The following is a 13124-nucleotide window of genomic DNA, read 5'->3' on the forward strand; positions in this document are numbered from 1 at the left end:
AGATGCCTGTGTGAATGACAGATCAGATTTACACTTATATTTCATTCAAGTCAAAAGTTTTTATTCCAATAAAAATATTAACAACTGACAGAGGGAAATATAGAAATCATGTGTTTATTGATTGTCTGTTTTGCTTTAACACCAAATACTGAAATTGATTAACAGTTATCTGCTATCCCATACAAAATGTGGTTATTGTACTTTCTTCCTCACAATATTAAAGGTGTTATGAGATTAATTTTAAAGTTACAAAAATAATGATAACCAGCCAAAGGGGAGATACAACGTACAGAGGGAAGCCAAAATTGTCAACCTGACAATATACTTAAATTAGTGTAATTTAATGCAAAATGAAAAAGCTATGTTATACAATTTTCAACATTGGACCTATGTAGTAATTCTTTTAAGGAAATGAAGATTACACTTATAGAAAGGTAGAAAATACTATTTTATCCTTGTTTTTTTAATCCTTGTTTTGATGCTAATGAAAAATACATACTAAAATTTTTGTTTTTTGGTACTGGGTATCGAACTCTGGATCTTGCGCTTGTGAGGCAGATGTGGGACCACTGAGCTAGATCCCTGGCTCCTAGAAACTGAAATTTTTACAAATTAAAATCTTAAAACATTATGATTTCTTCAATGTACATAAACTGCTTTCTCTCCTATGTAGAGTATTGCTTTAGGAAATTTATAGCTCTTCACAGGAAATAGAAGAGAGAAGTTTTATCTATTTTATATAGTATAGCTTGGCACCTTTTAAACATATAATAATATGACAAATCATATAGCAATTTCCACCATTTAAAATAAATAAATGTATAGATACATATTTTATATATGACTGCATATATTTATAATACATGTATATATTCATAAGGAAAACAAATTCATTCTTGCACACCAACACATACATATATATACATATATACATATACATACATACATATATACATACATATACATATATACATATATTATCACTGAAGCACACTTCCAGTCCCCTTCAGGTAACTTTTAAAACGGAACGCTCAAATGGCTTTGTCTTAGTTACCTTTCTCATTGTTGAGATAAAATGCCCAACACCCAAAGTTAAAGGAGGAAAGGTTTATTTGGCTCACCGTTTGTAGAGGTTCAGTCCATAGCTGGCTGGCTCCAAGACAGAGTGGAACATGACAGAGGGGTGTCACCATGGAGAAACAATGCATAGCACAAAGAAAGCAGCAAAAGCAACAAGGGAGGGCTGGGGATTTAGCTCAGTGGTTCCAAGCACAAGGTCCTGAGTTCTATCCCTGGTACCAAAAAAAAAAAAAAAGCAACAAGGGACCTTAACAGCATCTTACTGCCCCTTTTATTTTTTCCAGGCTACTTAGGACAGGTAGCACTCACATCCTTAGCCCTAGTGCCCTTGAGCCCAGCATTGCACTAGGAATCAAAAACACTCTCTAGATCCAGCCACCTCTGAAAAAGCCCCACCTATGACTGCATGAGGCTATGGGGGACATCTAGACACAAGCCATAACAGAGTTTCTCCTTGAGAATACTAATGCCAACCAGACCACATTATTTTTTTTTACCATCACTCTGAAAAAAGATTAAACGCTTTAAGGTTGTTATTTCACATGTGCACACACACACATATATATAGGTTCCCATGTATTCCCTTTAAGTAAACTAAGTCATTATTGTTTGGCTTCCAGCATTGCTGGTTTTTAAAAATCTGACTGTTTAAAAACTTTTTCTATTCTGAACAAGTGATTCTCTTTTTTTTCTTCAATAGCATGCTAGCATGTACTTTAATAAAATTTCACTGAAAAACAATCTTAGAAATGAAATATGATATCAATCATTTTGTTACTTCTTAAAAGTACTCAAATGATAAAAGAAATATTTTTGTTCAGGCATCTCAAGACTCGATTTATAATAGCATGCCCCCAGATTGACCAATTCCTTTCTTTAGATTTTAATAATTTCTACCCAGAATTACAGAATTCTACTCAAAATAATATTATACCACAGAATATAATTGACAAATAAAAATATATCTAAGATATACAAGATTATTTGTTATAAGTTGTAAAGGGAAAAAGGGAGGGAGAAGGGAAGGGAAGGAAGGGAAAAGGGATTAAAAAGAGAATGGAAGGAAGAAATGGACACAGTGCTTTTGTAAATAGGGAGAGAAAGAATGATTGAAGGGAAGGGAAGAGAGTGGGAAAAAAGAAGAATCAAGATATATTATGTACAGATACAAATTCCCTGTGATAAATGTAATTATTATGTATGGCAAACATGTACTAATAAAAAATAAATAAAATAATGATCACAATAAATCTAATTCACTAATTCAGCATCTCACATAATTATGCTTCGTATAGTAAGAATACTTAAGATCTATCCTCTTAGCAAAGTGTACATTACAGTATTATTAATTATAGTCACCAAGATATATAAAAATCACTGGAATTTAATCATCTTTTAACTGAAAATTTGCAATCTGTGACCAATATCTTTCTATTTCTCCTATATCCCCACCCCCATAAATACTGTTCCACTCTATTGCTGTGAATTCAACTTTTAAAAATTCCACAAATAAGTGAAAGTATGCATCATTTTTCCTTTTATGTCTATCTTGTTTCACGTGGCATAATATACTCCAGGTTTATCCATGTCACAAGTGACTTAGTAATATTCCGTTGTACTTACATACCACATTTGTCTATCTATTAGCCAATTGATGGCTACAATACAGCTGTTCTCATATCTTGTCTCTTGTGAAAGATGCTGTGATATATTTGGGAGTCCATATTTCTCTTTGAGGTACTGATTTTATTTCCTGTGGCTATATACCCAGAGGATGGACTGCTAAATCATATGGTAGTTTCATTTTTTGTTATTACATTATAGATATTTTATTAATTTATTGTACATATTATATATTTATGGCATACATAATAAAATATTTTACTATGGTCAAGCAAATTATCATATCCACCTTCACACAAGTTACCTTTGTGTGTGTGTGTGTGTGTGTGTGTGTGTGTGCATGTGATGAAGATATTTAAGATCTACTCTCAAGCTGAGGAAGGTAGCTCAGTGACAGAGCACCTCTTTAGCATTAATAAGTCCATGGGTTTAATCCCAGTATTATTCACTATGGTCATTAATAGCTTAAAAGCTATTTTAGGTCCAAAAAACTTATTTAAAACTGAAAGTTTATAGTCTTTGAACAACATCAACCAGTTTCTTTCCTCTCACCCCTGGTTACCACCACTCTACTCTATTTCTACATATTTCACTTGTTAGATTCCACATATAAATGAAATAGTGCAGTATTTTTCTTTCTCTGTTTTGTTTATTTCACTTAAAATAATCCCCTTTGAATTCATCCATGTGTTACAAATGACAAGATCTGCATCTATTTAAAGGCTTAATAGAAATCCAATGTAATATACACATACACACACACACACACAAGGATACACCCCCCACACACACATTTTCTTTATTCATAAACTGATGACCAGACATTTAGATTCATTCCACATATTGGCTATTGTAAATAGTGTTTCCATAAAATACAGAAGTCTAAATATCTCTTTGAAGTGCTGATATCATTTCCTTTGGGCATATACCAAAAATAGGTAGTGCTGTATCATAGTAGTTCTGTTTTTAATTTTTGAGGACCCTCCATATTATTTTCCATAATGGCTATGACAAATTTTAAGGATTAGAATAATTAATATTATAAAAGTGTCCGTATGATCCAAAGCAATATACAGATTCAATGCAATCCATATCAGCCTAATGGCATATTAGAGAAAACACTTAAAATTTGCATAGAATCAAAAAAAGGCCCAAATAGCCAAAGCAATGCAGAGAAAGAAAAATAAGTTAAAGATATCACATGTTCTGATTTCACATTATATTAGAAAGCAATATTAACCAAAACAGTATGGTACAACATAAAAAACAGACCTATAGACTGAAGGAATAAAATAGAGAGAAAAGAAATAAAACCATGCATACACAGCTAATTTTCTAATTTTTGACAAGCATGGCAAGAATAAAGAAAGGATAGTCTTAGTAAAGATATTGAGAAAACTGAATATTCACATGCAAAAGAATGAAAATGGACCATTATACCATACACAAAAATCAAATCCAAATAGATTAAAGAGTTAAATATAAGACCTGAAACCATGAACATCCTAGAAGAACACACAGCAAAAAGGTTGCTTGACTTTGGTCTTGGTAATGAGCTTTGGGATAGGATACTAAAAACTCAGGAAACACAAGCAAAAATAAACAAGTAGGACTGCATCAAACTAAGAAAGCTTTTGCATACCAAAGAAAACAATGAATAAAATGAAAAAGTGAAAAATATATATACATATATATATACATGAACTAGCATAAAATATTTACAAGCCTTTTATCTGATAAGAGATTAATATCCAAAATATATAAGAAACTCACATAACTCAAAATCAAATTAAATGAACAAAATCTCATAAAATAACCTGATTAAAAACAGGATAAAAAGACTTGAATAGACATATTTCCAGAGAAGATGTACCAATAGTCTACTTGTACAGGAAAAAAATGTTCAACATCACTATTTATCAAGAGAATGCTATTCAAAGCTAGAAGGAGATGTCACCTCATACTTGTTAGGATAGCAATTATCAAGAAAATGAGATTACAAGTGTTCACAAGAGTATGGATCAAAGATATTTGTAATTTCAAGTTTTTGAGGAACCTCCAAAGTGTATTCCACAATGATTGAATATACTTAACATTCTCATCAACAGCATTCAAGGGTTCCTTTTTCTATACACTGTTGCCAACACTTCTCTTGATAATAGCCATTCTAACAGATGCGAGATGATATGACACTGCTCTTTTATTGACATTTACCAGATGCCTAATGATGTTGAACATCTTTTCATATACCTATTAGCCATTTGTATATCTTTTAATCATAGGAAACTAAAACTTAAATCACCCACTTGATTAATTTTTCCACTTCACCATGCTTTTTTATTTTTAGGAAAATTTCAAGTCTTAGTTCTTTTTCTATTTTCATAACAATGAAGAAAATGTTAAATGTGTATATTTATTTAATTGCCAAGAATTATATATATTTAAATTTTTATAAAATGAATTGTCAGATCTTTGCTTACCCATTGACTGATGTTCTTGCTTACTCATCATTGCTGACAGTGTGCACAGTTGTAAAGTAAACTGAACCAACTATTTTTAAAACAAAGAGGTCTATTCCTCTGATACTATTTCCGGTCTCTTTTCTTTCTTCTTAGAATTCTTATTGCAGATCTATTGTTTACATTCCTTGTTTGTTTGAATTGTGATGAGTTGCTGAAGATTCAGCCTTAATCAATAACCTAAAAGATGAGATTTAAATCTATCAATCTAAGATACAGACTTGCTACCTTTTGTTACAAAAGAAAATAATAATTCGTTGAGGGACGTCTTGCTAATGCTGACTCACACAATAGGACTCGATTATGTAAATAGAATTATGAAAGATTCCTATTTTGCATGTCTTTGAAGGGAGGAAAATGAGTGTTTTGTTTTGTTTTTTTTAAAAAAAAAGCTAGTGGAATAATCACCATGTTGGACATAATGGAAATTCTCATCTGAGCTATAAACAGCAAAATGAGGGCACATACATTAATAGTAAAATATATGCTATGAACTTGGATAGAAATGCCAGAAAATGGTATCCATGGAAGTTTAAGAAACTAGGCTTGCGAGGCATTGAAACAAGTGCATATTAAAGACAAATAAATATAAATCATTTAATATAAATTCCAAATGTTAAGCTATGTATTTGGAGCTCTGTTATATGTCTGCACTTAAAATATTACACTTTCCTTTGCATAACTCTCAAGTTAGAATTTTTTGTAAATAAGTTAAGTGATCTAAGAGTAGACTTCAAGGACTGTGGGAACCTCCTGAAATTTATAGTGTACCATCTGTACTGGAATTTACAAGAATTACATAGGATGTTGGTAGTGAAAGGAATATTTGAAAATCTCAAAGTCACACTTGAGCCATGTCATGAAGGGTGGAAGGTAGTTCTTAAGCATTAAGAAAGTTAAATATGATATATTTCCAATTACTAATAGCTAATATAAATTGTTTATTATTTTATAGGATTTATTTGAATTAATTCAATTGATCTTCCTCAGAGTCCCACGATAATGGCACTAATATCATCTCAATTTACAAATAAGGAAACCGAAGCATGGAGATTTTACATAATTTGTTTAAGTTAATAGCTAGTGAGTAGTGAAATCTACCAAGTGCTGAAACAAAAAAAGGATTTTTGTTTTGTTTTGTTTTGTTTTGCAGTACTGGCTATGGAATTCATGATCCTATGTATGCTAGGCAAATGTTCTACCACTAAGCTATATCCCCAGCCCCAAAAAGTGTTCTCAAAGTAGATTCAGAAGAAAACAGAAGTATGTTTCTGATTTTTACCATTTTGACAAAATCAGATCGTGGGTGATATCCAACTATAATTTGTCTTTGAAAAAGATTTTCAAGATGTTTTACATTTTTATTTTTAATTAACAAAAATGTCAGCAGAAGATAGGATATTTTGGAAAAGAGGAAGGATTTCCGTCTATTAGATATCTGCTAAGTGCCAAATATGTATGTTGTCTAATAGAATCATTAAAACAGTATTGCATATTGTGTGTTAACCCCTTTTTTCATATGAGAACACTGAAATGGGGAAAATAGCAACTTGTCAGATCACAAGAAAATGAAGACAGAAATGCATTTCAAATATAATTTTGACTGTAGTCTTTTCTCAAAAATATCATGCTGCTGCCTAGGAAGGGCCAAAGTAGATTTAGTGAATCTACTGAATAAGTCACACTGAAAGCAACCACCATTCAGATTTATGAAATAAAATCACACAAAGCAGAAAGAATTTAGACATGAAAAGATTCAGTTAATAAAATGGATACAATTAGCAACTGTTATCAAAAATACTTTTAAGATTTTAATTCCACCCAACACAAGTGTATGCATTGTGTTTAGATTCCAGCTAGTGATATAACAGGGATTTTCCAGCTCAGGAACAGAAATTTATTTAGTAATTTAAAAAATTCCTTTCTTGTCTATAACTGAATGTATATCAGACCATAGTATGAATATTCTAAGTACAGTGGATGATGATAAGGCTATTAATCTCTAGCGTGTTGTATTTTCTTTTGGCTTGAAAAATGTACTATGCTGTTTTAGGACTTAACTATATGATATTTAGGGGCCCTAGTAAATTCTCTTCTATTTAATCACTTAAACATAAGATGCCAGTGGTAGGTAAATTTTACTGTCTAGCTTCATAAAAATTACTTATAAATTTGGTTTTTTTATCACTTCTCGGCCTTTTGGCTAAGATCAAGTGTAAAATTGGTTTTTATTAAAGATTAAGAGTTTAGAATAAGTTAAGTAATATTCAACCAATTCAATTGACATTAATTTAAATCACTCTTTTTATTAAATTATTTAAACACAGAAAGAATATACATTCTTTTTATTTACACATTCTTACAGCATCTTTCTTCTCACTGTTTTATAGCAATCTTTGAAAATTAAAGCAGGTTTGAGAATTTTAATATAATTTACACATGAATAATTGGGTAAAATGAAATACAGTTCATAAAGCATATACTCAATATAGTTTAATATCTCATTCCTAATCAATTTTTGAAGTTATCTAACATTTACATTTTATATTTTCCATTATGTAGGACTTAATAGAATAAATGTGTCTCAAACTATTTGCTGTAAATCAATTTCCATGTGAATTACCATTTTCTATACATTCCTCTTATGACACGGAAGATAGAATTTTCTTGAGAAGACTTGATATGGAAGATACAATAAAATTAAAATTAAAAAACTAAAATAAAAAATTCTAGGAATATAGAACAGTTACAGGTCTAAAATAGGGTTACATTTAAATAAATATTAGCTGCTATTCTTGTTACTGTATTAATTTGATAAGAAATACAATACCTGTTATTTCAAGCAATAAGTAACAATTTAAATTTAAGGAAATCATGATTCATGTTGTAGTGCCTTCAAAATACGATGCAAATTTTATCTGACACTCTTCTATTTTTTCACCCTTTTAAAGTGAGATGGCCTTAAATAATCACTTATAAATTGTAGAATGTACTGGAAGTAACGTTATACAACTTCCAAGAATAAGCCTTGTAAAGCATAGATTCAGTTTGGCTGTCTTTGTCATGTATGGCTCATTTTAAGAATATCCATTTTCCATGTTGCAAGAATACTCAGGCAACTTTGAGGAAAAGAAGTTCCCCTGCCAACAGCCATCAACAAATTGGCATTCATATGAATTAGCTACCTTAGAAGAGGACCTCCTAACCTTGTTAATCCTTTAGATGACTCCAAAGATCTAGGGGCAGACATCCAGTCAGGGAAGGCACAAAGGTAAAGGTTCAAAAAGTCACCAGGGTATGTTAAAGAACCCAAAAGATAGTTTGACTGATGCATGATGAAAAAGGGGTGAGTAGAGAGAGGAATTCAATTGTGAGGTAGGCTGATTTGTTGAATTCAGTTATTTTCACTTTTGAAGTACAATAGATATCTCAGTTCTAATAATTTAATGACTCAAAGCACTGCTTAAATCAGAAAAGCTACAAAACAGCCATTTCTACTTATTTAGAACATTTCTGAAAGGCACATTCACATTGCACTTGCTTGACATTTAATCAGAGTTTTAGATTGGCAAAAATGATAGGTTGAAGTTGCTCACTGTAAGTCATAACACCTCATTTGATAGCTTGCTGAATAATAGATGAAAGTATTATATCCATTTCAATTCATCCTTTCAATTCATGTCCATGAATACCATGTAAAATATGTTCATTATTACATGCAAAAAATAATGTAAAACTTATGCAATATTATCAGAACTATATTGCCATTATTTCTCAAGATATGAACCCAACATCACTTTATACTTTTCTTTATATGTAATTTATTTATGGCAAAAATAATCATTTAAATATTTAAAGATATACCCAAATATAGAATAGAGGGTACATTAATAGCTTAATAAAAATCTTTCAACCTATATTCTTATTTTAAATCAGAAATGTAGAAAATTTAAAATACTGATTTTAATCTTTATATAGAGGCTCCAATTTTTTTCTTAAAATAGGGCACATTAAGGGAAGAGAACCTTTTATTTCCTTATGTGTTTGCAAATCTTCTACATGGGTCAAGTCTGAAGGCCTACATGTGAACATATACAAGACATATTTTATTTGGGTTGGTAAGCAGCTAATTTTGAAAAAAAAAATCTTGGAAATAAAGGAGAAAAGTCCTTTCCTGAAATTTAATCTATGAATTAATGCCAAATGAATCACAAAGTAGATATATAAATCTACTTTATATGCTAGTATAGCTCCCAGTCTTGATTAACCATATTATTTTTTTCTATTTAGGAGACTTGACTAGAAATAATGGGTTATGCAAAGAAAAAAATACATTGACTTGAGGTTGACTGGCAATTAAATTAAGGCAGAAAAGTTAATGATGGATATGTATGAAGAACTCACTCAAATAGTGCTAGAGGTGATTGAGTCTTGATGATAATACTTTTGTTGTACCAGTTGGAGAGTGCTAAAGCTACCTTATAAAGAACATTTCCTAGAATTATCTGGCTTCTCTCATATTTCCATGTTCACTTACCAGTGTTTTGATTGTGGTTTTCTTCTCACTACAGACCTAGCTAAGGAAGAAAACATATTAGTCATGTCAAAATATGTGCTTGACTGCAGATGAACTCTGATCTATAGGTACCAATAGGTTGATCATTTTTAACTTTATAAATTTATTTAATTCATTAAGTTTATTGGTATATTTTAGTTATACAATATGATCATTGGGAATTTGTACCTTTACTTGATATATCCTGATTCTTATTTTTTCCCCATTCCCCTCCTCTCCCTTCAACCCCTCCACCCATCCCAATCTGCGAAGACTTTGTTTCCATTTTTTCCTTTTCTCATATTTATTCCTTTCTCTTCTTTCCTTTCCCCAGCCCCTCCCACTTCCCCTTCCCCTTTGGACTGTTTCTTCCTATTTCACATTATCTATTATACATTTTGATCTTTATTTACACTTTCAGTTTCTCACACCAGAGAAACTATTCAGTATTTACACGTGTTTGTCCCATTTATTTCACTTAAGAGTATGGCCTCAATGTGCATCCATTTAGCTATAAATGTCTCTAATTTCTCATTCTTTATGGCTGACTAGTACTTCCTTTTATAAAAAAAAATAGATCTTCTTTATGTAGTCTCCATTTAAGACTCACTGAGAATGGAACTGGAGAAACAACTCCTTCCATAATAGCATGCAAAAAAAAAAAAAAAGGAATACCTAGGAATCAACCTAAGGAAAGAAATCAGAGAATTCTACTCTGAAAACTACAGCACTCTGAAAAAAGAGATTGAGGAGGATATCAGAAAATGGAAAGACATCCCTTGCTCCTGGGCAGGAAGAATCAAAATAGTGAAAATGGCCATACTTCCAAAACTACTATATAGATTCAATGCAATCCCAATTGAAATCTAACAGTATATTTCACAGAACTAGAGAAAGCAATCAAACACTCATTTGGAACCAGAAGAGACCCAAAATAGCAAAAACAATTCCAGGCAACAAAGACATGAAAGGGGTATCACAATCTCCAATATGAAACTACACTACAAAGCCACTATGATAAAAACAGTATGGTACTGGCAAAGAAACAGGCCTGAGGATCAGTGGAACAGATTAGAATATGTATAAACAAGTCCATACATACTCAGCCACCTAATCTTTGACAAAGGAGCTAAACACCCTCAATGGAGTAAAGGTAGCCTCTTTAATAAATGGTGCTGGAATAATTGGGTTTCAACTTGCCAAAGACTAAAACTAGACCTATAAATTTTGATTATACATTTGCTCATAGATATCTCTATACTTGGTGAATATAAATTTGATTTTGAGTGGTGAATCATTTTGTGCTCTAAAAACCTAGTATCTGAGCCAATAAGCTTGTAGACCTGAACCTGACAATGGTGAATTAACCAAAATAATGTCCTCCAGTGAGGTCTTTGGGTAGATGGACTTTCATCATTTTTTACACACTCATTTCCTTTGATTTATAAAGAAGCATTTGTCAAACTAATCTCAGTGATCTGTTTTGAATTTCTTTCTCCTGGACACTTTCCCTCACATCATTCCTCTAATACACCCCAATCCCATTTTGGCAATAAATTACTTCTGAAACTTGGAAAAGGTTGAGTATTTTTCAAATGCTTTGGAAATTTTACAGTGATGTATACTTCAAAGTATTCTCAATTTATTTGGCTAAACTGATAATGCCATACTTATAGCATGATCAATAACATGCTTCCAGGGATTTGGGTTGCCATATTTGGAATATGTATTACTAAAGATTGTATTAAAATAAACATTACTATATAAAATCTTTCACCATGAGCCATGGTGAAATATTATTTAGATAATATATTTAGATTATTTATTTAGATATTATTATTATTATTTAGACAATTGTATTATTTAGATAATTGTAACATTATTTTTACAACTCTTTTCCTTTAAAGATTCCAAAATTCCATTTGTCAGCAAATAAGAATTTTTGAGGGTAAAAGAGGTTAGTACTACATGTCAATAATTCAATATTTTAAATAGCAATGTTCACACCTCTAAATAATAAAGCTTTTTTCCCTTTATACATGAATAACTGTGATCAATTCCTCATGAAAAAAAATTCTCTCTCCATTTTCCTTAGTACTTTTCCTCTGAGCAATAAAAACTACCAGATGCTTCAGATGAAATTTAGAGTTCAGTTGCTAGAGCTCACGTTTTCTGATTTAATATTTCTATTGATCTGAGTGTGATTTTTTTGTTGGTCAATATTATTATATGTATGTTTATGATAAGCTCCCTCAAAATACTTTCAAAGGGTCAAAAACAAACTACAGTCATTTTCTTCCTTCAGATGCAGATATGTTCATCATATATTTTTATTTAAAATGTATCACATAATATATTCCCGTAGTTTGTAAACATTATTTTATGTGAATACTAAAAACCATGGTCACTTTTTTCATTTTACAAGCTGTTAAGATATAAGCTCTAGATTTAAAATATCATAATTAAATTGTAATCTATTGCTTTCTCTTCTGCAAGGGGACTTTATATTTATTATTTGAGTCTTGGAAAAATATTCTGTAGGATATGACATATGGAAATACATATGAAACTAATGAAGTTCCCAGACAGAAGCTTAAAAGGCCCAATATATGTTAACAAAAATTCTACCAACAAACAAATATTTGAGGAAAGCATGACTGTACACCCAGAATTGCTCAGCAGCTAATGTAAGTATAATAAGGGAAAGGAAATGACTACTGTAGTAATGGTAAAAAGATAGCACCTTAACAGTCAGAACTGTGTACAGATTGTAATTAATAACTTAAATCCCCAGCACCACACAAAAAAAGAAAAGAAAACAAAAAAGAAACTGAATCTACAATCAGATCTTGGTTCTCAGAAAAGGTCTACCCTATGAAATAAATATTTTATGTATACCTGAAATAATTCTCAACCTTCTGATGACATATTAACCAGATATTTATCATAAGCTAAGCTGAGAGTACATGAATCAAGAAAGAATTCTTTAACTTGTCTATGGGACAGGGACCATTTCCTTTTCCCTGAGAGACAGAAATAAAAATGTGAGATGTAATGGAATCTCATGGAAGTCTGAACACATAAGGGGAGATTTATAGATCTTAATTTAAGCTGTAGTTCCATCAAGTTTTGCAAACAAACTGAAGACAAAACAGGAACTGATTTAGAGATCTAACAAGTTAGTTTGAGAAGTTTGTCTTAATTTGCCCAGTACCTAATGTTCACATTTGGGAGTTCCAGAAAGATTAAATATGATGCCTCAAACTGCATTACCCTTTTAACCATATCAGGATGCATGTGTTGGCAAATAACATGGTTCTGAGTAGTCTACATAATATTTTATTAAG

General features: G+C 31.2%; 1 pseudogene; it reads left to right on the top strand.

Moving 5' to 3' along the window:
- The first annotated feature begins 7405 nt into the window (after positions 1-7405).
- Positions 7406-7527, top strand: LOC147823239 (U2 spliceosomal RNA; annotated as a pseudogene).
- Positions 7528-13124: the final 5597 nt, after the last annotated feature.

The sequence above is a fragment of the Heterocephalus glaber genome, unplaced genomic scaffold (assembly GCF_053883595.1).
Source record: "Heterocephalus glaber isolate CG9 unplaced genomic scaffold, H.glaber_assembly_v1.0 deba00001594, whole genome shotgun sequence".
NCBI classification, from domain to species: Eukaryota; Metazoa; Chordata; class Mammalia; order Rodentia; family Bathyergidae; genus Heterocephalus; species Heterocephalus glaber.